The 26,887-nt window shown below is 43.4% G+C and overlaps 1 pseudogene; it reads right to left on the bottom strand.

Moving 5' to 3' along the window:
* Nucleotides 1-12,018: 12,018 nt before the first annotated feature.
* Nucleotides 12,019-14,180, bottom strand: LOC147972026 (uncharacterized; annotated as a pseudogene).
* Between the last annotated feature and the right edge of the window lie 12,707 nt (nt 14,181-26,887).

The raw sequence follows: 26,887 nt of genomic DNA, 5'->3' as shown, positions 1-26,887 counted from the left end.
ACCATCCGTGTAACCGCGAGGGTCGGCTCTGATACCAAACTTGTAACGCCCCGGACACATCCGTCGGTGGTCGTTACTCCTGGCGGGATCTAGACTGGCCTCACAGATCAATACTAGTCTTTTCTACGCACTTTGTCCTCATTCATGCGCACCCGGGAGCAACTTCCCGGTCGGTCACCCATCCTGACACTACTCCAAGCTGAGCACGCTTAACTTTGGAGTTCTGTCCGAATGGGCTCCCGGAAAAGAAGGAATTCCTTATTGATATGAGTAGTCTATCATTCCTAATAAGCCAGGCTATCACAGAGGAGGCCGTGGCCTGCGGAGAAGAAGAAGAAGGCCATAAGAGTGCCTCGCCCACGGCCGGTGCCTCGTGTAGCGTCTTCGGTGACCCCTACGGCGACTGCTCCAGCGCATTCGGCGGCCGCAGCCACCAAGTGCTCGATGAAATGCCGACAAGGTAACGGAAAACATATTTTGCATTTTTGCCAAAGGTGATTGTTGGTGGCCAATGATGATGTAGTTTGTTTGTTTTGTTGTCGTAGTGCAGAGATGAACATGGTCGAATTCTTAGCGTCTTTGGAGTTCTTGGTGACAATGGGGCTAGATGATCTCAACTATGACTCAATTTGGGATCATCCGGAGGCGGCCAAAGAAGATGAGGTGGCTGATGAGGAGGTGGTCAATGAAGAGGAGGTTGTGGAGGCGATCAAAGCAAGCACCTAGTCGTCAAGGTCATGCACCGCCAACTACAATGAAATTGAAGATGTTGCTCTTTGTGATGCTTAGATGAACATCTCCATGGATGCGGCTATTGGAACAGATCAAACCAAGACTATGTTTTGAGAGAGAATTACGGACCACTACAATAACTTCATGAAGGTGCAATCAAGCCGTATGCAAAGTTCTCTCGAGCATTATTGGAGCACCATTCATGACGAATGCAATCAATGTTCCGGGTGCATCAATCAAGTGAATCATGCACCACCGAGCGGTGCGCAAGTGATGGAGTATGGTTCCTATATCCAAGAACTATTTAAGCACAGGAACACGAAGTTCGGCCACAAACCCTTCAAGTTGCATCATTGCTACAAAGTGTTGTGCAAGAATGAGAAGTTGATTCAAAGAGTTTCAGAGACCACTCCAAAGAGATTAAGGTTGAGCATATCCGTTGAGGACAACGAGGTTGATAAAGAGGCCAACAACAGACCGGAAGGGAACAAGATTGCAAAAGAAAGAAGAGAAGAGAAATGCGTACGGTGGCACATACAAAGAACTTGTCGTCATGATTGAGGCCAAGAAGGTGTTGGCGGCCGAACGCAAAGAAGAGAAGATGGCGAGGTGGAATGAGTTGAAGGTGTCGGAGGATGAGAAATGGAAGGCTAAATTGGTGGCCGAAGAGAGAAAGTTGAAGGCCGAGGAGCGTAGGCTTGCACTTGAGAAGGAGAGGATTCGTGATGCCAAGAAGGCCGTGCTATCATGTTCATGAATCTAACCACAATGGATGAAACCGCAAGAAAGTATTGGGAGCTCACTCGTGGGGAGATTTTGACCCAAGTGGAAGGCTCTCTTCGAAATGGTGGTGGTGGTGATGGTACCAGCCAAGAGGATGGTGGTGGTGGTGATGGTACCAGCAAAGAGGATGGTGGTGGTGGTGGTGGCGCTAGCTCAGAGGATGGTGGTGGTGACGGCGGTTATGTCTTCTTCGGCGACCATCTCGTTTGAGTTCGTGCATGCCATTGGCTCGATCCATAACATACACATGTTATGTTTATGGTGGTTTTAGATCAAACTTTGTGTTTGAAGTGATGTCTTTTGGATGAACTATGCATGTCTTAATCTGAAAATCGCGATGATAAAATAAAACTATATGTTATAACGGTTATGTTATGCATGTATTTTTTTCAATGTTTTTATGATATACTTCCTCCGTTCCTAAATATAAATCTTTTTTATAGATTTCAATATAAACTATATACGAAGCAAAATGAGTGAATCTACACTCTAAAATATGACTTTATATATCCGTATGTAGTTCATATAGAAATCTCTAAAAAGAATTATATTTAGGAAGGAAGGGAGTATATTGTGAAGTGTTTGAAGTTCATGCGGTTAGAACAAAAAATGTATTTTTTTACTCCACTAAAGTTTAGGGGACCAGCTAGGTGCTACCACCTATAGAGGAGTAAATTTTTCCTCTAACTTTACTCGGCCGTATCCTCCTTTTAACTTTTAGGGTATAGGTTAGAGTTGGCCTTACAAGTACAAATCATACACGAATGATTAAACCAAATAACGGAAAACCTACCCACATCTCAACTCTCACCGCATCAAAACTCCCTGGTCAAGCTCATGAAGTACGCGGTACGAAATCGAAACATGCAACCGAAGGTCATTCTGGTGCTATGTGATGTTTGAATTGAAGACCTCCTACAGGTATATAGATGCGGCAACACACAGATTCAGTAGAGTGGAAAGTTCCATTTAAATTTCAATTGATACACCATAGATTCAATTCGGCAATAGATTCAGACCTGCGGTGGAGCTGGCAAACTTGTCTACTGATCTTCTACTGATGCTCGTCCCCAGAGAACAAATTAACTCATCTCTTGATCTACTGACAAAAGACCTGATACATCAATCGAATGAAATCAATCTCATCTGAAGTTACAGTCTGACCAGGCTCTAAATTTCGAGGTTGTACCACCGAGGGACTGAGTTGGGCAAGAGCAAGCCGTGTTGCTCGTACAGGTAGCACCTAGCAACAGGTTCAGTTTCCAGACAAAGATTATTATGCACAACTTCCGTGCAGTGGAGCTTGATTACAGCAAAGTTGCATATGGCTACGAGTTCCATGCTCCTTCAGGTCATCTGCTCAGCCAAAGGGCGATTCTGGAAGAAACATCACACTGAGAAAAAAGAAATAGCATACCCCTAAATCTCTTGGATGAACTACACAAGTCTAAGCTGGATGAATCACAAGTCCAAGGTGAGCATGATTAAGCTGGGAATGCGCAAGTGCGAATTCGAGAAATATACCATGAACAAAATATATATGCACACAAAGTAAAGCAATCGCAGCCAACCAGCAAAGACACAGCCTAAGGCTCCAAACGATTCAGATGCACACAATCCATTTGTACTAACTCTATGTCGAATGAAACCCAAACATTCTAATCTACCTCTGAACTTTTTTTTCAGCACCCAGTAATGTGTAGGCACCAGACATTAAAGTTAAAATCCTACAGCACTAGGTGTTTGCGCTGAATATATGCTCGACATACAGTAATGCGCTCGTACTAAAGATAAACGTTAAATTCCTACAGCACCAATATCCTGCAGTCATACCTTTGTGCCCTTGGCCTGCGGCGCCCTTGGCGATGGGATCACCGTCGGAGGCTGCTTTGGAGCATCTGACGACACCGACATCGGCTTCTTCTCGGTCTTCTGGTCGTCGGGGTGTGATTTTTTCCCCGGCGGTGCGTGAAGATCATGACATGGCCTTGGCGACGCTTCGGGCGCTGTCTCCTGCGCCGCCGTCGCAGTACGAGGAGGCTGCTCCTATGAACGCTGTCATGGAGGATGAGCTGCAGCTTTCACGGTCTCCCGCAGCGTCGACGGGGCCGGCGCTGTCTCCTGCGTCGCCGCCGCAGGACGAGGAGGCTGCTCCTTATATCGCTGTTATGGAGGATGAGCTGCAGCGTTCTAGGTCTCCCGCTGCTACGCCGGAGCCGTCTACACCACCTTTCCGGCCCTATGGGATGCGGGTTGCTTTGGAGTTTACTACTTCACTGCCTAGACGTAGCGGCCGCCATGTTGTGGGGGCTGATGGGGCCTCTGCCACTGATGAGGATTCCATGCAGAGGGCCATGCGTAGAACGGCATCGCGGAACCTCGACTTTGATGGTACGTCTCCTTGCAAATCATTTCTATCTTTTGATAAAGCCAAAATGTCTTCAAATATTGCTAGCCTTGGTATTTCATTAGGTAGAAATGATGCAGTAGTTGATTTTTCAGTTAAAGCTCTTAAGCAAATGGAGTTCGACCGGCTTACGGTTGCTCCTAGAACGCTTCTGACGGCGGATCCACTAGTATCAGATGAGGAGGATGAGGAGTCCGATGCCAACCATGAAGGCAGACTCCTCTCTCATCTGGTCAATGATACTACAGAGGTAGACTTTGAAGATACCATGCGTGATACAATGCTTTGTGAGCTCGTTGCATCGGTACGTAAGAACAAGTCTAACTCTGGTAGTAAAAAGGGTCGCCCTAAGAAGAAGATCAAAGTATCCAAACGTAATAAAGTTTCTCCATGAAAGGAATGTTTTGGAATAGCAGAGGTCTTGGTGACTTGGCTAAGTACAAACATATTTCCGATTGTGTTACGGATCATGCCCTCGACTTTGTGGCAATCTCTGAGTGTAGTAAGCGTGACTTTCCAACGTGTGATTTGGACCATTTTTCATGTGGCAAAGATTACGAATGGCATATCCTGCCGCCTTCAGGGAGGTCCGGAGGTATTCTTTTAGGAATACACTCCACTTACTTGGAACTTCTTTCAACTTCAAAGGAGGAGTATCATATTAAATTCCACCTTAGAAACAAATCCGATAATTTCATTTGGAGCTTGGTTGCCGTATATGGTGCTGCTCAAGATGAATTTAAAGCGGTCTTCCTCAAAGAACTTGTCAATACCTGCAGAGAAAATCCTCACCCCATGCTACTTGGGGGGGGGACTTCAATATTTTGCGATACCAGCAGGATAAAAACAATGATAGGTTCGACACTCGATGGCCGTTTCTTTTTAATGCTGTCATTGACAGTCTTGATTTCTGGGAACTCTCTCTCTCGGGGCGCCAATTTACCTGGGTCAATAATAGATCTATCCCGACGTTCGAAAAACTTGATCGGGTGCTAGTCACCACAGACTGGGAATTTAAATATCCATTAGCATCAGTGCGGGCTTTGGAGAGAATTGAGGCCTTATCGGATCATGTTCCATTGCTTACTGATTTTGGTCAAGCAGCACCCACTTCGAACCGCCATCAGTTTAAATTTGAACTGGGGTGGCTCACTAGAGAGGGTTTCCCTGAATTGGTTAAAAAGGTGTGGCAACGCCCAACACGGGGTGATACACCAATTCAACGTTGGAATAATCGCATTCGTGCGTTGCGCCAATTCCTCCGCGGATGGGCTAAACACACCGCTGGGATTTATAAGAAAGAGAAGTTGCGACTATCTGTCTTGATCGACTCCTTAGATAAGATCACGGAGGTGAGGCTTCTATCTGCGGCTGAGATTGAGCAAAAAAGTCATCTCAATGAGCAGCTAGCCCGTCTCTTACGCGAAGAGGAAATCAAATGGTACCAACGGTGCAAGAGCGACTCGTTGGTACTTGGGGATGATAACACGAAGTACTTTCAAATGTTAGCCAATGGCAGACATAGAAAGAAACGAATATTCACCCTTGATCAGGACGAGGGTCGCATTGAGGGGGACGCTCCGCTCAAGGACTTTATTACAAAATACTATAAAGACTTGTTTGGTCCTTCCTCGGAAACTACGCTGGAGATGGATGAGTCTATTTGTCATGACATCCAGCAAGTTTCCGCTGCGGAAAATGAATTCCTAACCTCTGCTTTCACTGAGGAGGAAATACGGACTGCGATTTTTCAAATGGAACACAACAAATCTCCGGGACCGGATGGTTTTCCGACGGAGTTTTATCATTTTTTTGGGATATGTTAAAGTCTGACCTGGTTCAATTGTTTAATGAACTGCATGTTCATAGACTAGACATCTCCAGACTCAATTTTGGTGAAATTATCCTTTTACCAAAGATAAAGGATGCCAATCGGATTCAACAATATAGACCGATTTGCTTATTAAACGTGAGCTTTAAAATTTTCACCAAGGTCGCGACTAACCGGCTGAATGGGGTCGCAGACCATGTAGTCAAACCAACACAAACAGCTTTCATGCAAGGACGGAACATCTTAGACGGTGTTGCTGCCCTACATGAAACTGTTCATGAGCTCCACCATAAAAAGTTGAATGGGGTCATCTTTAAGATTGACTTCGAGAAAGCTTATGATAAGGTGAAGTGGCCTTTTTTGCTTCAAACTCTTCGTATGAAAGGGTTTTCCGATACTTGGTGCCGATGGGTTGAGAACTTTGTGTCTGGAGGTAGCGTGGCTATCAAGGTGAACGATGACGTAGGCAATTATTTCCAGACTAGGAAGGGGCTACGCCAAGGCGACCCCGCATCACCTATCCTTTTCAACATCGTGGCTGATATGCTAGTTACTCTCATTGAGAGGGCCAAGCTAGCTGGTCAAATCACCGGGGTCATTCCTCATCTAGTAGAAGGAGGCCTGTCAATCTTACAGTATGCGGATGACACCATTTTGTTTTTGAATCACGACCTAGAAAAGGCTAGAAACCTCAAATTGTTATTATGTGCTTTTGAGGATCTTTCTGGCCTTAAGATAAACTTTCATAAGAGTGAACTTTTCTGCTTTGGCGAAGCCGCAAAAACTTCACAAGAATATGCTTATATATTTGGATGCCAACTAGGCCAATTTCCGATTCGATATCTAGGTATTCCTATTCATTATCGGCGTTTGACAATCGCTGAATGGAAACATGTTGAAGAGAGACTGGAGAAACGGTTGGCGAGCTGGAAGGCCAAACTCTTGTCCTATGGGGGCCGACTAGTTCTGATCAACTCGGTTCTTACCAACATGGTCCTTTACATGCTATCTTTTTTTCATCTGCCAAAAGGTGTTCTCCAACGCCTTGATTATTTTAGATCAAGGTTTTTTTGGCAGAGTGACAATGAAAAAAAGAAATATCGCTTGGCTAGGTGGAATATATTATGTCGTCCTAAAAGCCAAGGGGGACTCGGAATCCAGGATCTTGAGATCAAAAACATTGCATTGCTCAGCAAATGGGTATACAGATTACTCACTGAGGATGGTGTTTGGCAGGAGATCATTCGTAATAAATACGTTGGGTCCAAAGCAATCTCTCAGGTCTACTGGAAACCAGGTGACTCTCATTTTTGGAGTGGGGTTATGAAAGCTAAAGAATTCTTTTTCCAATTTGGCACTTTCTCGGTTAGGGACGGCTCCCAGATTCGATTCTGGGAAGACACCTGGCTCGAGACTACTCCTCTAAATGTGCAATACCCAAGCTTATATCGGATAGTTAGACATAAGTTTGTCACGATTAAGCAGGTATTGGGACAAGAACACCCGGATATTTCTTTTCGCAGAACGATTTCTGGACCTCGTCTGGCTGCATGGAACGATTGACTCGTTTGGGAGCTGTCCAACTGTCGGCTGAATCGGACATCTTTAAATGGAACCTGCATCTGAATGGAAGATTTTCGGTTAAATCCATGTATGATGCATTGGTTCATAACGAGGTTCCATCTGATAATAGAAAATTGTGGAAGCTTAAGATTCCTCTAAAAGTGAAAAATTTTCTATGGTTTCTCAACAAAGGAGTTATCTTAACTAGGGACAATCTAGCTCGACGAAACTGGCAAGGCTGCAAAAAATGTGTTTTCTGCAATCATAATGAATCCATTAAACACCTATTTTTTGATTGCAAGTTTGCTAGATCGGTATGGGCAATAGTACAAATTGCTTCGAATCTATATCCTCCATGCAGCGTACGGAATATGTTCGGCAATTGGTTGAGGGGAATAGATAAACAATTGTCTAAGCACATTCTTGCGGGGGCGGCTGCCTTATGTTGGGCGTTGTGGCTCACCAGGAATGATATTGTTTTTAATCATAAAAGTGTTTCATCTCCTATGCAGGTAATTCATATATGCTCGTGATGGCTCCGTATGTGGTCTATCCTGTAGAGGCCGGAGGACAGAGACTTTTTTATGATGGCTTCTACCCGGTTGGAGTGATCGGCCAGGGATATTTTTTACCCCCATGGATGGCGGTGTGACCTTCGGATTGGACCGGCATCACCTTAGGCCTCTTTTATCTTTTTTCTCTACTGCTGGCGTTTTTTGCCTTTTTTTGGCTTCTAGTACTTTGAAACTTTGGCTGTGTGCATCTAGCTATGCAGGGGCCGGGTGATCTTTGATGCGGTTGTATCAACTCGATATTTCAATTCAATGAAAAGCCCTTTATCGAAGAAAATACCTTTTTGCCCACGAGTTAAATGTATATACCCCTTTGAACTCTCACATTTAGACCATATCACCCCCTCTACTGAATTTTGGCCTACTTAATCCCCTGAACTTGCTTAAACCGGGCAAAACACCCCCTGGCGCCTGGTTTGGTGGTTTGGGAAGGTGGTTTTGGGAACGTGCTAGTGGCCCCTGCCAGCGAGGCGTGTCGGCTGGATAGAAAAGGCGCGGAACAGCTGAGGGCCACTAGAACTAGCGCGCGAATGATTTCCCCCCTCTCTTCTTCCCTGAGCTAGGCTGAGGGTTCATCTTCTTTTCTTGCCAATCCTGCTCGAATCCATGGCGGCACGCAGCACAGGAAGCTCTTGTTCGTAGCACCTCCGTGAATCCTCTCCAATCTAAGTGTCTTAGGGTGTGTTTGGTAGCATGTATGGACCTAGTCTAATTGTTCTCCTCTCATACATGCTGAGTGTAGACATGCAGAGTCCATGCAGTTGGTGTTGATTGGCAGCGATGTATGCACTGAGACATGCTAAGCTGTGACTTTGTTTGGCAGCATGCATCTGTTTAGACATGCTAAACAATTTCGAATTCCATTTTTTTGGAATAATGAACAAAATCAATAAAATGTGAACACAAATTTAAACATATTTTGAAAAATTAAACAAAATTTGAATTCTAAACATTCTTAAAATTAAAATAAACTTTGAAATTCTGTTTTTTTTGAAAATTTAACATATTTGAAATTTCGAGTTTTATTAAAAAAAATAAAAAAATTGGAAATTTTATAAAAAATTGAAATTCTCATCAGTTTTTCAAAATTCAAACAAATTTTGATTTTCTTTTGAAATTTAGAACATTTTTGAAATTCTTTAAAAAATTGGAATTATGAACATTTATTGAAAAGTAAAACAAATTTTGAAATAATGAACATTTTTTGAAAGTTTAAACAATTTTGAAATTCTAAACTGTTTCAAAAATTTAAATAACATTTGAAATTCTTAACTTTTTTCAAAAATTTAAACAAAATTTGAAATTCTGAACATCTTTTGAAATATAAAACTTATCTGGACGTGGTCTGGTGGGTGAGGACGAGGGACAGAGCCAACATGGCTGCCTCCATGCACCCTGTCTGGGTGCATGAGATGAGCATGGCTGAGGGCCCTATTATGCATCAGATGAGCATAGCCCAGGTGAGCCCATGCACCCTACCAAACAAGCAAAAATGGATCGGATTGAGAATTTTTGCCCTCATGCACTCTCCATGCACCCTACCAAACACACCCTTAGCAATGGCAGATAACATGTATGCAATGCTGTGTAATAATTGTGGTGTCGTTACTAGGTGGTTCCTAGTTATGATACAGGACTTCTTTGGTCAATATAGCGAGACAAATCATTTCTTTCTGAATATGGAGAGCAGATACAGGACTGCAGTCAATATAGACCCATTATGAAGGTTATACGATGATTTGAAGTCTTTCTGAACCAATTATCCAGTGACAGCTAACAGGGTTATCCAGGGGCATGTGTTGGCAAGGACTCTATGCATGTAGTTATGTCCGGGCATGGCTGATGGTTTCCTTTCGTAATAGGCTATGTATGCAACTGTTGAGTATTCAGTTCCTATGTATAGCCTGTTTGTTACCGTTTTCGTCGTGTAGGCTTCCAGGCAGTAATTAACCTTGTATCACTTTGGCTCATGTCATAGCTTGTCATGTATCAGCCGGAGCATGTAGTCACAATCGTGGACAGGAATGGGTACAGGGGAGACGCTGCTCTCTTCTCTCAACTGACCTGAAGGTTTTTGAGCAGAAAGAGGATTTTGTTTACGGAAATGTTAACGCCCACACGTGTGGACGTTTGCACATCGCCCACACGCCTCCATCACCACTCATTTTGCCACGTATGAATAGATGACATCAGCACAATTTTTTTTGGTTTTCGGCTTAAAAATGTTGTATCTCCTAAATAAAAAAAGCGAACTAAAAATCCGTTTTCACCATTAAATCCGTCTCGACGAGATCTTCAAAACTAGACCCCATGTTGATATGTTTCGACGAATTTTTTTGCCAGAAGTTGCCACGATGTTTACACTGCAGTTGCCATAGGGCTTAAACTAAAGTTGCCATGTGGCAATTTTAGTTTGTAGATCATGGCAATTTTAGTATTTTGATGATGGCAACTCCAGTACTTTGACCATGAAAATTATTTTTTGTATGAACCATGGCAATTTTACGTGCATGTATCATGGCAATTTTAGTTTATGGTTCATGGCAAGTCTAGTTTCTTAATTCCCCTGTTTTATAAATGTCAAAATTTACTTTTAAATGTAGAAGAAAATAGCTGAAACATATCATGGCAACTTCAGTGTAAACATCATGGCAATTCATATGCAATAGACATGGCAACTTTTAATCCAAAAATTTTTTTCATCAAAACATATCAACATGGGATCTAGTTTCGAAGATCTCATCGCGAGGGATTTAATGGTGAAAACGGATTTTCAATCAGATTTTTCGTTTAAGAGATAAAACATTTTAAAAACTGAAAATCCAAAAAGATTCCTGCATGCATGCATGCGATGACGTGGCAATCTGTTTACATTAGAGACGTGTGGTGCGTCTCCCTTCCTGCCACACGTGTGGCAGTTAGCGCGACCCTTTGTTTATCCTTTATGCCATTTCAGGCCAAGTGTTGTGTGACATTAACTACTTTTAGTTTGGCTTTCATCCTTTTCTGCCTACCAACAGATATAATCCTGTGAAAAATTCAACTTGTGTAACCTGGGAGACCGTGGAATTTCTGTGTTTGATGTTCTGTAATCAGGGATGACCATGTGAGGGTGAGGTCCCGAAGCAAAATCGAACCCATGCAGTGTTGGATTCCCGTAAGAGAGAAACAAATCGCTTAGCATTTTTCTATTTCTTGAATCATAAGTTCTATAGAGAAACGGGGATGCCCTAAGCACCCTCAGAAAAGAAAAAAAGCATGCCTGAATATATGTTTGTGTGACTATGTGAACTCAGAACAAAACATGCTCCAAGCATCAACATGTCCGTCACAAAACCACAACGCAAACAAATGATACAAGGATGAATAGGGTTCAATTCGGTCATCTTAAGCCGGGAACTAACCGTAATATTTATGGGAACTACCCTGCATGCGGCAGACATTTAGTGCAACAACGTGGTAAAAGCAGATGTGTTATGTACCCAAGTCTGAAAATGGAATGGGGGATGAACAAAAAGTCATCCTGTCAGAAAAGACAGATCAGGTGGAAGAAACTCGTCTCGTTGGAAAAGACAAACTAGATGGGTTTAGTAAATGCCTAAATTCAAATTGTTGTCTTCTAGCAGGGACGATGTGATGTGGTCTCATTATCAAATTGATCTCCCAGCATCTTTGGACCTAACTTCTGCATCCAGTCAAGAACCTAAAAAATAATCATCTCTTTTAATTCAAAACATGGGATGAATAATGTAAACGCGGAAAGACATGATTTACCTCATGAAGCTTTCGGTTTTCGACATGACAGAGAAAGCACTAGGCTTTTCCGACAACATAAATCCCCATTCGATTACAAACAAATTGAGAGAAAAATGTTGAGATTATGAGTGTAAGATACTGTTATCATGACCACACGAGAATGAGGTTTTGAAGTGAAACCAAACCTGTGGATATCATAAGAAATTTGTGTTAAGCATTTCCCCTTCCTTCAAATATAAGTGCCGCAAGAGGTGAGCCAGGATAGGGATCGCCAGGGCAATCCCTCCAATAGCATATAATTGTACGATTTTGGTGTTTAGTCAAAAAAACTGGGCATGTATGGTAGAAGTATACGTTAGAAAGATATTGAGTGCTCAACTCACATAGCTCCCATCAATTTCGACCTCTACCTTGATTGTTGCAAGCGATCTGCATTGTTTTGATAACTCGTTGTTGCAGTCATGGATCTCCAGTTTTTTCAGCGAAGTGGGAGGCCCTTAGTCGGAAGCCCTGCGATGAGATTATAATCTCTGATCTTTAACGTCTTGAGGGCATGGTGGACGCGCATTCGCATAGGAAGATCTACGAGTTCATAATCATTAAAATAGAGTTCTTGCAGGGACCTAAGGAGCAGAAGATCTTTCTTGCTCATCTGTTAGTCTCATTTCATCTGACAAAGTAAGCGTTAGGCTTCGGAGGCATGCAAGGCCCTTGCAGAATGACGTGCTAAGGGGATACACGTCATGGATCTCGAGACTTTCTAGTGCAATGAATAACTCATAGCTATGGCTTGAAATTCCCTCAACTGGCTCATAACTCTCCAATGAGGTAACGGAACGCAAGGCAGGGGAACCAAGTATTTTCAAATGCTTGAGGTTCACGAGGGATCGCAAGCCCTCTAGTGAGACGAGTGAACTGCAGTATAGAATTTCGAAACATTCCAGCGTTGCGCATGAATGCGTCTGTCAAGATTCCATGCTTGAGTTCACAAAATAATACCAAAGACCTGAGAGTACCAGGCGATTGCATGACCTCTAATGCGATGAGCAGATTACACGATTCAATTTTTAAATCTTCCAACGCCGTACATGAATCCATCTCTAGATATTCCAAAGTTCCTTCAATTAGTTGTAATTTTCTAAGGCATGTGAGGTTCCCCACAAAGCAGGGCTGCATTTTTTTGGCGATAATCAACTCAAACAAGTTGATAGTGATTGCAGGAGCAGACATCTTCCCTTTTCTTGGGCATCTTCATCAAGGGACGTAAACCGGACATCGCCTTTCCTACTCCCATCAAATATTAGATGAGGGCATTTACCAATGGTTATATTTCTGAGATTTAACGGAATATGCACAATTCTGTCTACATTTGAGCTTGGCCATGCACCACTACATATCTTGACGGCGAAGCCTCGGAAGCTGAGATAAAGTTTGATTTAACCTTTCCTTCCTCTTCTATCTTTAACTATTTCAACTGTGGGCAGTCGTATAAATTCAATTCCTTTAAGGCTGGCGAATGTCGCAGCACTAGAGATAGCCACTTATTATTCCACAGTCTCCAATACAAAGACTTTCAAGAGCAGCCTCATTTGCAGTTATCATGTCTTCATGGGTTTACTCTGGCACAACATCTGAAGAGAAAAGTTCTCTGCGGTACCATATTTTCAAACTCTTCACAGAGATAAGCTGACTTAAACCTTTGAAAGAAATAGATGTCATGCTTTTGCATGACAATATCTTCAAATATTTTATATCCTACAGATTATTGAATTTCAAAATTTTGTCATCGAGTGCCATCATCTCATGGGGAGTCCATATCCGTAAAGCTTTAATGTTTCCATGGAAGATCCCTACATTGACAGAATTGTTGAAGCACTAGTGCTTATTAGAGTAGTTTAGAATATGTGGTTGAAGGCGAAAGGGGGTTCTGTAGTTGCAAACGAGGACAACCGACCATAAAGAGTTTCCTTGGGCTGGGCAACCATGACTTATGTACAGTTTCGCAGTTATAACCTTTCTGAAATAGATCAAACAACTCAAGTGGAGAGCACCTCCAAATCTCCAACACCCTTAAACTAGACTTCATGTCCCCCACAGAAGTATTGGAACACCTCTGTAAATTTGGCATTCCATCTAAAACCAACTCCTCCAATGGCGGAACCAAGATTTCTCTTACTCCCTGCAAGTTGCTCAATGTCAACCTTTTAAGAAACCAAAGCATTTCTAGAGATGGAAATATTCCCCATTCTCTGCAATCCTCTAGATGAACCGTATGCAATGACTTAAAGAAAGCAACATCCAATACTTAATGATGGGAAATTTTGCAAAAAAACATGAGTCAAAGCCTTCTTCTCAGTATGACCATCCTGAATTTTTAGATACAAAAATTTGTAGGATTTGCCAAGCTACAGAGAAAGGGCAAAGGAATGTTTTGAAGAATCTTGGAATGCTTTGAAGAAAAAGGAGTCATATTCCCAATTAACACCAATGTCCTTAGCTCTCTCACCAATGTCCCTAAGTCAGTAAGTACTATCATCGCTTCTCCTCCAAACTCTTATTTGAATGGTGACGTTTTACAAATTAACTCCTGATGAAGAAATAGGTAGTTGTATAGCCATATAAAACAATATGAGAAACATTTCCACTTGACTATTCCGCAAATTAGCTATTTTCTCTTATACAATCTTCCTATCTAATCCTAAGTTTACAATGAATGGGATCGATATATTGTCACCGTATCTACAATGACGAACCAAATATTAGTCTCGAAGCAAGTTAAAAGATATAACATTTGTACTAAACTTTCATACTTTCATTTTATTATATAAAATTATAAAGTTAAATAATGTATTTTAATTTTTATTTAGTCACAATTAATACTATCATTTTGATATAAATTTCTAACATCTACCATTGAAAGATGCACCACACACACACACCATACTAAACGTAAATTGTATCATGTAGACACAAAGTTTTTTGTTTACAAATAAAATCTCTTAAAATATATGTTGGAACCCCTTAAACTCTAAAAATAAAAATAAAAATAATGAAATCTCATAGTGTCACCGATTATTGTATGAAATTCATGTCATATTATAGTGTATGTATGTGCATTATTGTGCATATTTTAACATTCTTAGATATCCCGAGACAGATACATAAAGCATACAATTTTACAAATATCCCAAGAGTGGCTTCTGGTGTAATAGCCACACACAAATAGAATATAGTATATAATATTTTTATGAAGAGATTATCACCTAATAGCTGGCACGATGCTTTAGCTGTGATCAAATGTGGTTTACCTGTTCATGTTGGGCAAATTGTGTCTGAATTGAGTTTTTTATTGAAATATGATTGATTTTAATAACAAATCACATACAAAATTGGAAGTGCATTTAGTCCCCAATGATATTTTGGGGTTGATGATAATGTGGTTAGTGAGACTAATGTCGGTTATTAAGTTTATCTCGGGACATTGGTCTCTTGATGACTTTATATGGAGTTGGTTAACCCACACTTCAAAAAGAAAATGGGTGCCGGTTCTTCCAAAGACTCGAAGGTTTTATTGTTTTCTTTGGAGTCATAGGATAACTGCACTATAAAAAGGAATTGAGGTGATTGCATAAGAATGGGGATCACAAAACATATATACCAAGGCATCACATTCTTACCGCAAAGATAATGGTTTAAAACACTCCTAATATGATTACACGAACATTTTCTAAAAGTTGTGTGAACATTATTTTTACACTGCATAAACATTTTCTAAATTCATGATGAACATTTTAAAAAATAGCTAATAAAATATATTTAGAGTACTTCAAAATATAAACAAAAAATACAAAAGAACCAAAAAGAAAAAACAGACAAAGCAACTAACAAGCAAATGAAGCAATGCGGTACTGGGCCGGCCCAATAGCTTGTCGCTTGAGTAGAGGGGATGCTCGCATTGGCAAGTCCTAGATGCCTACACACATCGAATGGGGGATAGGGCGACGCCCACATACGTGAAAAATTGGGTCAGCCCACTTTGGCGTTTGCTAACCTGCTGAAGAATTCTTTTCGGTTTTCCGCTGTTGTTTTTTTCCTAATATTTCATACGTTGCATTGCTGCAATGTATTTTTTTTCTATTGTGGCTTTTTGTTTCATTTTTTCATGCTGTTTCGTTTGCGGTGTCATTTGCTCGCTGTGAGCGAGACAAAGCCCCTCCTCGAAAAAACTATTAGGCATGTGTTAACCAGCAAGCGAGCGAGAGCTCCTAGTTGACACGTGCCAAATAGAACTATCTACACTAATTCTATATGGGCAGCCAATGTGGGAACGTTCTTGACGGTTTTCTTATGGTTTTCTAGGATGGACTTTATTCTTTTATATTTTAAATTTCTAATTTAAAAAAAAATCGTAATCATTTTTAGAATTCATGAACTTTGCAAGTTCATGAATGTTTTTCAATTTCACAAACTTTGAGAGAATACATGATCATTTTTTAATTTTGCTTTTTAATCAGTGCACACTTTTTTTTGGATTCCTTTAAAAAAATTTGAGCGCATGAATTTTTTAATTTTTGCAAACATTTTTTTAAAAGTCAAAGGTCAACCAGCAAGCAAACCTAGGGGTTGTGTGGCTGCTGCCCTGAGATAAATCTGCCTGGCCAGGAGCAAGCCAAACAATTGCCTGGACCTTGTTTGGTCGATGCCTCAGGACAATTCGACCAGCCTGACATGAGCATGTCTAACACGTAATTAGTCGGAGCAAGGCCACCAAAATCGAGGTCTGACTTAGGCAGAGCAATCAGTGTGTGCCCTGTCGGGCGCTCATTTTTTCAGACAGGTTGCTTACATAGTGATGCAAACAACAACATAGTACACTGGAGCGCACGAAGGAGTCAGCTAACGCAATCCAGGGTGCCTAAATCGTTGGCAGGCGCTCCTATGGCAATATTTTTTAGGGAAACACCTGACTTTAGTAAATCTCAATAAAAAGTTTTACATAATCCGATGAGCTGAAGAGCCAGAAATAAAGCAAGAGCATTCTTTTTTTGACAGCAAATAGACTTTATTTCTCAAATAATAGACATGTCATTTACAAGCAGATGAGAAATAAAATCAGGGATCTCATTGTTAGAAATTTAGGGTTTGCGGTCTACCCCCTAATTCCTCTGCGCTTATCCGTGGTGCCGCTCACAATTCGCATATCTGAGGCTAGGGGATAGGGACCTTCTTATAGTGTCTTTCCAAAGAGTTCATCTCTTATACAGATATAAGATTCCTAGTTTTTTCACTAGTTTCCGGGATAGAGTCCAGATCAAATTACCAACCACGATCATATTTGTCTGTTAACGAATTCTACCCGTTATGTCCCCTGAGCACGCGCTTGTGAGCAACGTGTCATAATAGAGTGTAAATTCCTCTAATCATGAAGATCAATATTAGGGTTGTAATCTAACTATACGATCTAGCTCCTTCCGGTTATCACTGTACCCGGGTAGTCTTTCCAATATAAATCGCATATTGTATTCCATTAATAATCGACCAGCTTCCTTAAGCATATAACTTAAGTATGTTCCAGCAAGTGATAATTCCATGATAATCATGTAAAGTAATTCCATGCATAAATACATGTATAATTCCATAATGAGGTATTCCAAATATTATTAACTCATGATAATTTGAATATAGTTGCAGGACACATAATTCCAACATCTCCCACTTGTCCAAAACGATCATTAAAATATTCGTAACCCATAGCCTTAACATGCTTAGCAAATACCTCCTGACTAAGAGGCTTAGTCAAGGGATCAGTAATCATATTAGCACTTTGTTGAAAATCCAAAGAAATATATAGTGATACCTTCCCTCAGTATGCACTAGTACAAAAGGGGGCAATGGTCCAGGCCGGTCTAGCCCATTAGTCCCGGTTCAATCCAGAACCAGGACCAATGGGGCCATTGGACCCGGTTCGTGAGCCCCGGGGGCCTGTCGGGCCACGTGGGCCATTGGTCCCGGTTCGTCTGGACCTTTTGGTCCCGGTTGGTGGGGCGAACCGGGACCAATGGGCCTCACTCCTGGCCCACCACCATTGGTCTCGGTTGGTGGCACGAACCGGGACCAAAGGCAACCCTTTAGTCCCGGTTCATGCGACCAACCGGGACCAATGGTGGTGCCTATATATACCCCCTCGCGCAAGAGCAGAGCACACTGCTCTGTTTTTTCTGGCTGAGGGGGAGAGGTCTTGGTGGTGCTCTAGCTCACCTCCTATGCACACAAGGTGTTCGATGGAATGCCCGAGCCACACTACTTAAGGTTTCTCCTCTCCAAGCTCGACCTCCAAGCTCCATTTTCCTCAATATTTGTCTAGGTTTAGCGGTCCGTCACGCCCCGTCCCCGTCTTCACCGTTGTCGATCACCCGCGCCGATCTCATCGCCGGCACCACCGTGGTGAGCCTCTTGTTCTTATCTTCTTTCTGAAAGGAAAAATATTCTTACTTGTATGTTTAGATAGATACTTGTATAATTTTCTTACTTTTATTATTGCATCTTATATAGTGCGATGGTTTTGGTATCCGCCCCCGTCGGCCCTCGTCCTGTCTATGATTCGGATGTGGTATATATTATCTTTTCATAACTATTGGTTCATTTATTGTTTATGACAATTATGCCGACCAACGTGACCTAGATTTTATTTATCTAGGAGGTTGTTGAACCGGAAATTCCAACCGACCCTATTGTCGAGAGGTTAAATTTAGTTGAAGAAGAAAACAATTTGTTGAAGGAAAAAATTAGAAAAATTGAGGAGGAGAAGATGATATTGGAGTTGCATGTTGCGGATGTCGTCGATGATCACAAGATCAAGATGGATGCAATGCGCTTGAAGATTAGGAAGATTAGAAAATATGCCATTCATACCGAGGCTTGGTATCATTATGTCGTTGGATCAGTTGTTACATTGGTTGCGATTATGATCGCATTTGTTTTCGCATTGAAATGTTTTACATAGTTTCAGTGTATGGTTTAATTAATTTAGATGCTCTGCAGAGCTTTATGTTGTTAGATGAGAACTATGTATGTACTTTGGTTTTAATGTGATGATGAACTTCTATTAATTTGGTCACTTAATTATCTATTCATGATGTTCTGTAATGATTGTTGACACACTTAATTATGTATAATGCACACAGATGAACCGGCAATGGATGTACGGTTCAAGACACACCTCCGAGTACATTAAGGGCGTGCATGATTTTCTCGAAGTGGCTGAGGCAAACAAGCAGAATGGTTTTATGTGTTGTCCATGCCCTATATGTGGGAATACGAAGTCTTACTCTGACCGGAAAATCCTCCACACCCACCTGCTTTACAAGGGTTTCATGCCATACTATAATGTTTGGACGAGGCACGGAGAAATAGGGGTTATGATGGAAGACGGCGAAGAAGAAGAGTACAATGACAACTATGTGCCCCCTGAATACGGTGATGCTACTGAAGATCAAGAGGAACCAGACGATGTGCACGATGATGCTGCAACGGGCGAAGCTGCGGAAGATCAAGAGGAACCAGACGATGTGCCCGATGATGATGATCTCCGCCAGGTCATTGTCGATGCAAGGACGCAATGCGAAAGTCAAAAGGAGAAGCTGAAGTTCGATCGCATGTTAGAGGACCACAAAAAAGGGTTGTACCCCAATTGCGAAGATGGCAACACAAAGCTCGGTACCGTACTGGAATTGCTGCAGTGGAAGGCAGAGAATGCTGTGCCTGACAAAGGATTTGAGAAGCTACTGAAAATATTGAAGAAGCTTCCAAAGGATAACGAATTGCCCAACAGTACATACGCAGCAAAGAAGGTCGTATGCCCTCTAGGATTGGAGGTGCAAAAGATACATGCATGCCCTAATGACTGCATCCTCTACCGCGGTGCGTACAAGAATATGAACGCATGCCCGGTATGCGGTGCATTACGGTATAAGATCAGACGAGATGACCCTGGTGATGTTGACGGCGAGCCCCCCAGGAAGAGGGTTCCTGCGAAGGTGATGTGGTATGCTCCTATAATACCACGGTTGAAACGTCTGTTCAGAAACGGAGATCATGCCAAGTTGATGCGATGGCACAGTGAGGACCGTAAGAAAGACGGGAAGTTGAGAGCACCCGCTGACGGGTCGCAGTGGAGAAAAATCGAGAGAAAGTACTGGGATGAGTTTGCAAGTGAGCCAAGGAACGTATGGTTTGCTTTAAGTGCGGATGGCATTAATCCTTTCGGGGAGCAGAGCAGCAATCACAACACCTGGCCCGTGACTCTATGTATGTATAACCTTCCTCCTTGGATGTGCATGAAGCGGAAGTTCATTATGATGCTAGTTCTCATCCAAGGCCCTAAGCAACCCGGCAATGACATTGATGTGTACCTAAGGCCATTAGTTGAAGAACTTTTACAGCTGTGGAATGGAAACGGTGTACGTACGTGGGATGAGCACAAACAGGAGGAATTTAACCTAAAGGCATTGCTGTTCGTGACCATCAATGATTGGCCCGCTCTCAGTAACCTTTCAGGACAGACAAACAAGGGATACCACACATGCACGCACTGTTTACTTGACACCGATAGTATATACCTGGCAAGCTGCAGGAAGAATGTGTACCTGGGCCATCGTCGATTTCTTCCGACCAACCATCAATGTCGAAAGAAAGGCAAGCATTTCAAAGGCGAGGCAGATCACCGGAAGAAGCCCGCCATGCGTACCGGTGATCACGTACTTGCTATGGTCAATGATTTACACGTAATCTTTGGAAAGGGTCCCGGCGGACTAGCTGTTCCGAGTGACGCTGGGGGACACGCACCCATGTGGAAGAAGAAATCTATATTTTGGGACCTACCCTACTGGAAAGACCTAGAGGTCCGCTCTTCGATCGACGTGATGCACGTGACGAAGAACCTTTGCGTGAACCTGCTAGGCTTCTTGGGCATGTATGGGAAGACAAAAGATACAGCTGAGGCACGGGAGGACCTGCAACGTTTGCACGAAAAAGACGGCATGCCTCCAAAGCAGTATGAAGGTCCTGCCAGCTATGCTCTTACCAAAGAAGAGAAGGAAATCTTCTTTGAATGCCTGCTTAGTATGAAGGTCCCGACTGGCTTCTCGTCGAATATAAAAGGAATAATAAATATGGCAGAGAAAAAGTTTCAGAACCTAAAGTCTCATGACTGCCACGTGATTATGACACAACTGCTTCCGGTTGCATTGAGGGGGCTTCTACCGAAAAACGTCCGATTAGCCATTGTGAAGCTATGTGCATTCCTCAATGCAATCTCTCAGAAGGTGATCGATCCAGAAATCATACCAAGGCTAAGGAGTGATGTGGTGCAATGTCTTGTCAGTTTCGAGCTGGTGTTCCCACCATCCTTCAATATCATGACGCACGTCCTAGTTCATCTAGTTGACGAGATTGTCATTCTGGGCCCCGTATTTCTACACAGTATGTACCCCTTTGAGAGGTTCATGGGAGTCCTAAAGAAATATGTCCGTAACCGCGCTAGGCCAGAAGGAAGCATCTCCATGGGCCATCAAACAGAGGATGTCATCGGGTTTTGTGTTGACTTCATTTCTGGCCTTAAGAAGATAGGTCTCCCTAAATCGCGGTATGAGGGGAGACTGACTGGAAAAGGCACGCTTGGAAGGGACTCAATAATATGCAGGGACGGATATTCTTGGTCTCAAGCACACTACAAAGTTCTACAGAACTCTACCTTGGTGACCCCGTATGTCGATGAACACAAGAACAGCCTGCGCTCCAAACACCCGGAGCAGTGCGACGACTGAATTACATGTGAACACATCAGGACTTTCAGCAGTTGGTTGGAAGCACGTAAGAGGTGACAACACTGTTTGTGATGAGCTGTACTTGTTATCCAGGGGACCATCTTTGACTGTACTGATTTGGAAAGGATACGAGATAAATGGGAATACATTTTACACGATTGACCAAGATCAAAAGAGCACCAACCAAAACAGCGGTGTCCGCTTTGATGCAACAACCGAGGGGAAAGGACACATATTATGGTTACATAGTGGACACATGGGAACTTGACTACGGACATGATTTTAAGGTCCCTTTGTTTAAGTGCAAATGGGTCAATCTGTCAGGAGGCGGGGTACAGGTAGACCCACAGTACGGAATGACAACAGTGGATCTGAAAAATCTTGGGTACACTGACGAACCGTTCGTCCTAGCCAATGATGTGGCACAGGTTATCTATGTGAAGGACATGTCTACCAGACCGAGAAAGAGAAAAGATAAGGAAGCGAATACATCATACGATGAGCCCAAGCGCCACATAGTTCTTTCAGGAAAAAGGGACATCGTGGGAGTGGAGGACAAGACAGACATGTCTGAAGATTATGAAAAGTTTCATGAAATTCCTCCCTTTAAAGTCAAGGCTGACCCCAGCATCCTGATAAACGATGAAGATTATCCATGATTACGGCGCAATAAGCAAATGACACAAGCGAAGAAAAAGTGAAGACTTTCTCCCGCAACTATTATGATGATACCATGCCAACTTTGTAACTGACGAGTATGATACCATTGTCCGTTTTGTACATGCACATGCTATGTGTGGGTCAATTTATGATACCATGCCAACTTTTAACTTTTTCAGAGTTCATTTGAAATGCTTTAATGTCTTATGGTTCGGCCCTCGTAATAATTAAAAATAGCAACAATAAGTATTTTGTTGTAAGTAGAAACAAAATAAAATAAATAAAGCAAGAAAGAAAACAAAAAACAAAAAAAGTGTTTTCAAATTTGAAAAGTAATGGCACTAACAGAAAGTTTATAATTTTTCTAAAACTAAAAGCAAAAAAGAATTAAAAAATAAAGCAAAAAACAAAAGAAAATAAATAATGCAGAAAACAAAACAAAAAAACAGGAAAAAAAATTAAAAATAGCAACAATAAGTAAAGAAAAAAAATGCCTCCTACTGGGCCCCCATGGCCTAAATACGACATGAAACCCTACTATGGGCCAGGATTCAGGCCCGCGGTAGGCCCAGTAGGCCCACCAGGCAAAGTTTAGCAAGTAGGCCCGAAAGCCTGCGGTCGAGAGGAGTTCGAGAGGGGTGCGGCAGTGGGGCTTATAAACCACTCCGCGCCCCTCTCAACTAGCGAGGTGGGACTAAACTTTGGCCCCGACGCGGGCAGCACAGGGACCTTTGGTCCCGGTTGGTGGCACCAACCGGGACTAAAGGGGGGGCATTGGTCCCGGTTGGTGGCACCAACCGGTACCAAAGGTCGCGGCTTCCCGCCCTTTGGGCTGCCGAAAAAGAGGCATTTGGTCCCGGTTGGTGGAACCAACCGGGACTAAAGGGGGCATTGGTCCCGGTTGGTGCCATGAACCGGGACCAATGCTCCTTGTATATAAATAGCACTTCGCAGTTTTGCAGAGTTCATCGCCACCAGTTGCCCCCCGACGACGCCGAGCACATCGTCGCCGCCAGGCTGCCCCGACGCCGCCCGCCGCCCCAGCCGTCGCCGTCGCCTGTCGTCGTCGCCGGCCTCCCCGAGCCCGCGCCGGCCTCCCGAGCCCGCACCCGCCGTCATCGCCGCCAGGCTGCCCCGTCCCCGTCGCCCGCCCCCGCGCGCCGCGCCCCGAGCCCCTGCCCCGTCGCCGTCGCCCGCCCCCGCGCGCCGCCATCGCTGTGAGCCGCCGCGCCGCACCAGCTCTGTTTTTTTTTCATTTTTATTAGTTTAATTTTTTTGTTCGATGTATATGTGTATGTATGTGGCTATATATATATGCGGCTCTGTTTTTTTTTTCATTTTTATTAGTTTATTTTTTTGTTCATATATATATAATGTATATGTGTATGTATGTGGCTATGTGTATGTAGATGTTCAAAAATTGTTCAGAGCATGTTTTTGTTCATATATGTATTTTTTGTTCATATGTGTATTAATGTTTTCATATATGCAAAAGATAGATTTTTAGAAAAGTTAGGGTTTTTTTTCTGTTCATAGATTTTTTTGGTGATATTAATTATTGTAGAATATGCAAATGTTTGTATATTCATATGAACAATGCATTAGGCAAAACCTTTGTTTTTTCGAAATTTTCTATTTGAACATTTTTTTTAAACAAGCAATACTAAAAGAATGAGAGGAAAAAGGAAAATAAGAAGAGGAAGAAAGGAGAAAAAGAGGAGAGGAAGAAGAGGAGAAATAAATAAGAAGAGGAAAAAAGAAGAAAAAGAAGAGGAGAAGAAGAAGAAAGGAATAGAGGAGAAAGAAGAAAAAATAGAAGAAAAAAATTCTATTTTTTCTTCTTCTCCTCTATTCCTTTCTTCTTCTCCTCTTTTTTTTCTTCTTTTTTTTCTTCTTCTTCTTCCTTCTTCCTTCTTTCTCTTTTCTTCCTTTTCCTTAATTATTTTCCTTTCTCGAGGGAGAAGAAGAAAAAGAAGAGGAGAAGAAGAAAGAAAGGAATAGAGGAGAAATAAGAAACTTCAACACGAGCTAGGGGGTGGTACCGATACCCCCTCCCCTATAACATTATTTTCCCATGTATATGTATGTCGCGTCGTTGTCGATATAACCCCCTCTAGATAACTTCGACATGAGGGGCGGTCGATATATATACCCCATCTCGACCGTGATAACTTATACAACTGCAGCACCCCCCCTCGGCCCTCTCGCTCGACCAAAACTCTCGAGGACACCCAAACCCTAGAGAGAAAACGATGTTGGTCTCCTACCCCCTCCCGCCGCGCCCCTACCCGACAAATTAACTCTCTCGAGGCCACCCAAATTTATCAAGTTAAAAGAGCGTTGTCGTCGAGGCCACCCCAAACCCTTGAAGCGTTGTGTCGAGGCGACCCCAAACCCTAGAGAAGCAGCGTCGAGGCCACTAACATGATTCCTTATTGTGATTAGCTAGCTAGTTCTACGTTTGCCACTAATATATATATATATATATATATATATATCTGTACCATGTTTGAATAATAATTGACATGTTGTAAATATTTGCAGAAACTATGGAGCACTCCCGAGACGAAGAAACAGAAGCGATGTTGGGGGAAATAATCGCACAAGGAAGTGATGAAGTTGCGTCATTTCTCAATGAGACCGATGGTCAGGAAGGACTGGATGAAGAAGAGGGCTATGTTCATGATGGCTTCGACCCATTAATGCCGGTACAAGAAGAGGACTATGTTCATGATGGCTCCGGTGACACAATGGAGGTACAAGAAGGAGACCGTGCTGACTGCTCCGGTCACCGAACCGAGTCCGGCCAGGTATATATATATTAGTTAAGCCCGTGCTGACTAGTTAATTGATGCATCCATTGTTTTGGTATATGTACACATATTAATTACTCTCGTCTTTCTTCCTTATAATTTCTAGCCCTCCGGATCGAGCACAACTTCGGTAAGGAGACGAGGCCCGAAGAAAAAGTTGAGCTCGGATGAAAAGTTTGAGATCATAGAAATCGCGCCCGACGGCGAACCGATTGAACCCATCCGGACAAGGAAGGCATTTTCTGCTCAGTGCGGGGTTCTTGTTAGGGACAAGATCCCGATCAGCATCCAGCAATGGTATAAGCCTGCTAAGGATAAAGACCCTGAGGTGTCTTATGTCAATGATATGTAGAAAGAAGATCTTTGGACTGAGCTGAAGGCAAATTTCACCCTACCGCCAGAGGAGGATCCGGAGAAGCCAGTTAAAGAGCAATTAATCAAGTCTTGTGCTCTTAAGAAGATGGCAACCCTAATGAGGAGGTGGAGGAAAGAGTTAAACCAGTTTGTCGAGAAAAAAAGACACCACAATTCATCGGCAAATATGAGAAGATCAAAGATCACTGGCCCGCATTTGTGGCCCACAAGACATCGGAAAAGAGTAAGAAGATGTCGGCGACAAACAAGCAAAATGTTGCGAAGAAGAAGCTTCACCATCGCACGGGGTCAGGTGGCTACCTCAAAGCCCGGCCTAAGTGGTCCAAGGCTGAGCATGATCTGCTTGAAAAAGGGATCGAACCAGAGACAAAGCGCTGGCCAGATGTTGCCGGACTTGGTTCTTCGGGGCTGGCGGAACCTTGGACCCTGTAACAGGGAAGTGTCAGTGGACGGACGAGCAACTGCAAACACCAGTCAAGAACCTTCGACACTATATCGATGCAGCGCAGCGAGGGACGTTCCTTCCAAACAGGGAGAAGGACGAGCTCACAATGGCCCTTGGGAATCCCGAGCACCCTGGACGGACACGAGGCACGCCAGGCTCCATTCCGTGGAAGGTTGGTTTTCCGGACGCAGGGGGTTACAAAACCCATGAGAGGAGGAAGAAACTGGAGCAGGACCAAATGCAGGCGTTGCACGAAAGGGTAATGGGGCTAGAGGAACGAGAAGAGGTACGAGAAGCAGCAGATCGCAACAAACGACCTGCCGAAGCCTCCCCCGAAGCTACCCCGCCATCTCAGCGGAGAAGCAGCGTGGCTTCCACCGAGCTGCTTCAGCCGGAGCATGTCTTGACGGCTCCTGCCAGCTATCCCGTGGATGGTTTCACGGAGTCTCAAAATTGCCACATTATGGCGTGATGGATGAATTTGAAGGTCAAGGCGGCTGTTGGCCAAGTTTATCCTAGTGGACCCGGCACAACTTATCACTGCCAGCCGATTCCAGAAGGATTTGCTAAGGTGATTGTGGATGAAATAACGGAGGGATTTGAGGACCTCGTGCTTGAGCACCCTACCGGTGAAGGGGAGACTAGGCTGGGTTCTGCTCTGAAGACTCCATGCCTATGGCGGAAGGAGCTCATCAACCTTCTGAACTGGACGCCTCCGCCTCCTCCGGCGAGTCAGGGCACTCTGCCTCCTCCTCCGGCGAGTGACGATCAGGGCACGCGTGGCGGCACTCCGCCTCCTCCACCGCCTCCTCCTCCGGCGAGTGACGATCAGGGCACACGTGGCGGCACTCCGCCTCCTTCTCCGGCGCGTGGCGGCACTCCGCCTCCTCCTTCTCCGCCTCGCCAGCAAGGGCGGAAGAGACCCGCCGCCGCCCCGGCTGCTCCGGCGCGTCGTAGTCCTTCTCCTCCGCCTCGTAAGCAAGCACGAAAGAAGACAGACGCCGCAGCCGCTCCGTCTGCTCCGGCGTCTAGCAGCACAAGAAGAGGAGAGAGGCAATACAGATACGGTCCACCTCTAAAGCCTCTAAAGAAGTTACCATACGAGAGGACCAAGGAGGAAAACAAT

This window comes from Triticum urartu, chromosome 5A, assembly GCF_056163025.1.
Source record: "Triticum urartu cultivar PI428250 chromosome 5A, HENAU_Tu73, whole genome shotgun sequence".
Classification (NCBI taxonomy): Eukaryota; Viridiplantae; Streptophyta; class Magnoliopsida; order Poales; family Poaceae; genus Triticum; species Triticum urartu.
Note: the sequence above shows the minus strand (reverse complement) of the source record. Positions and strands in the feature narration are given on the sequence as shown.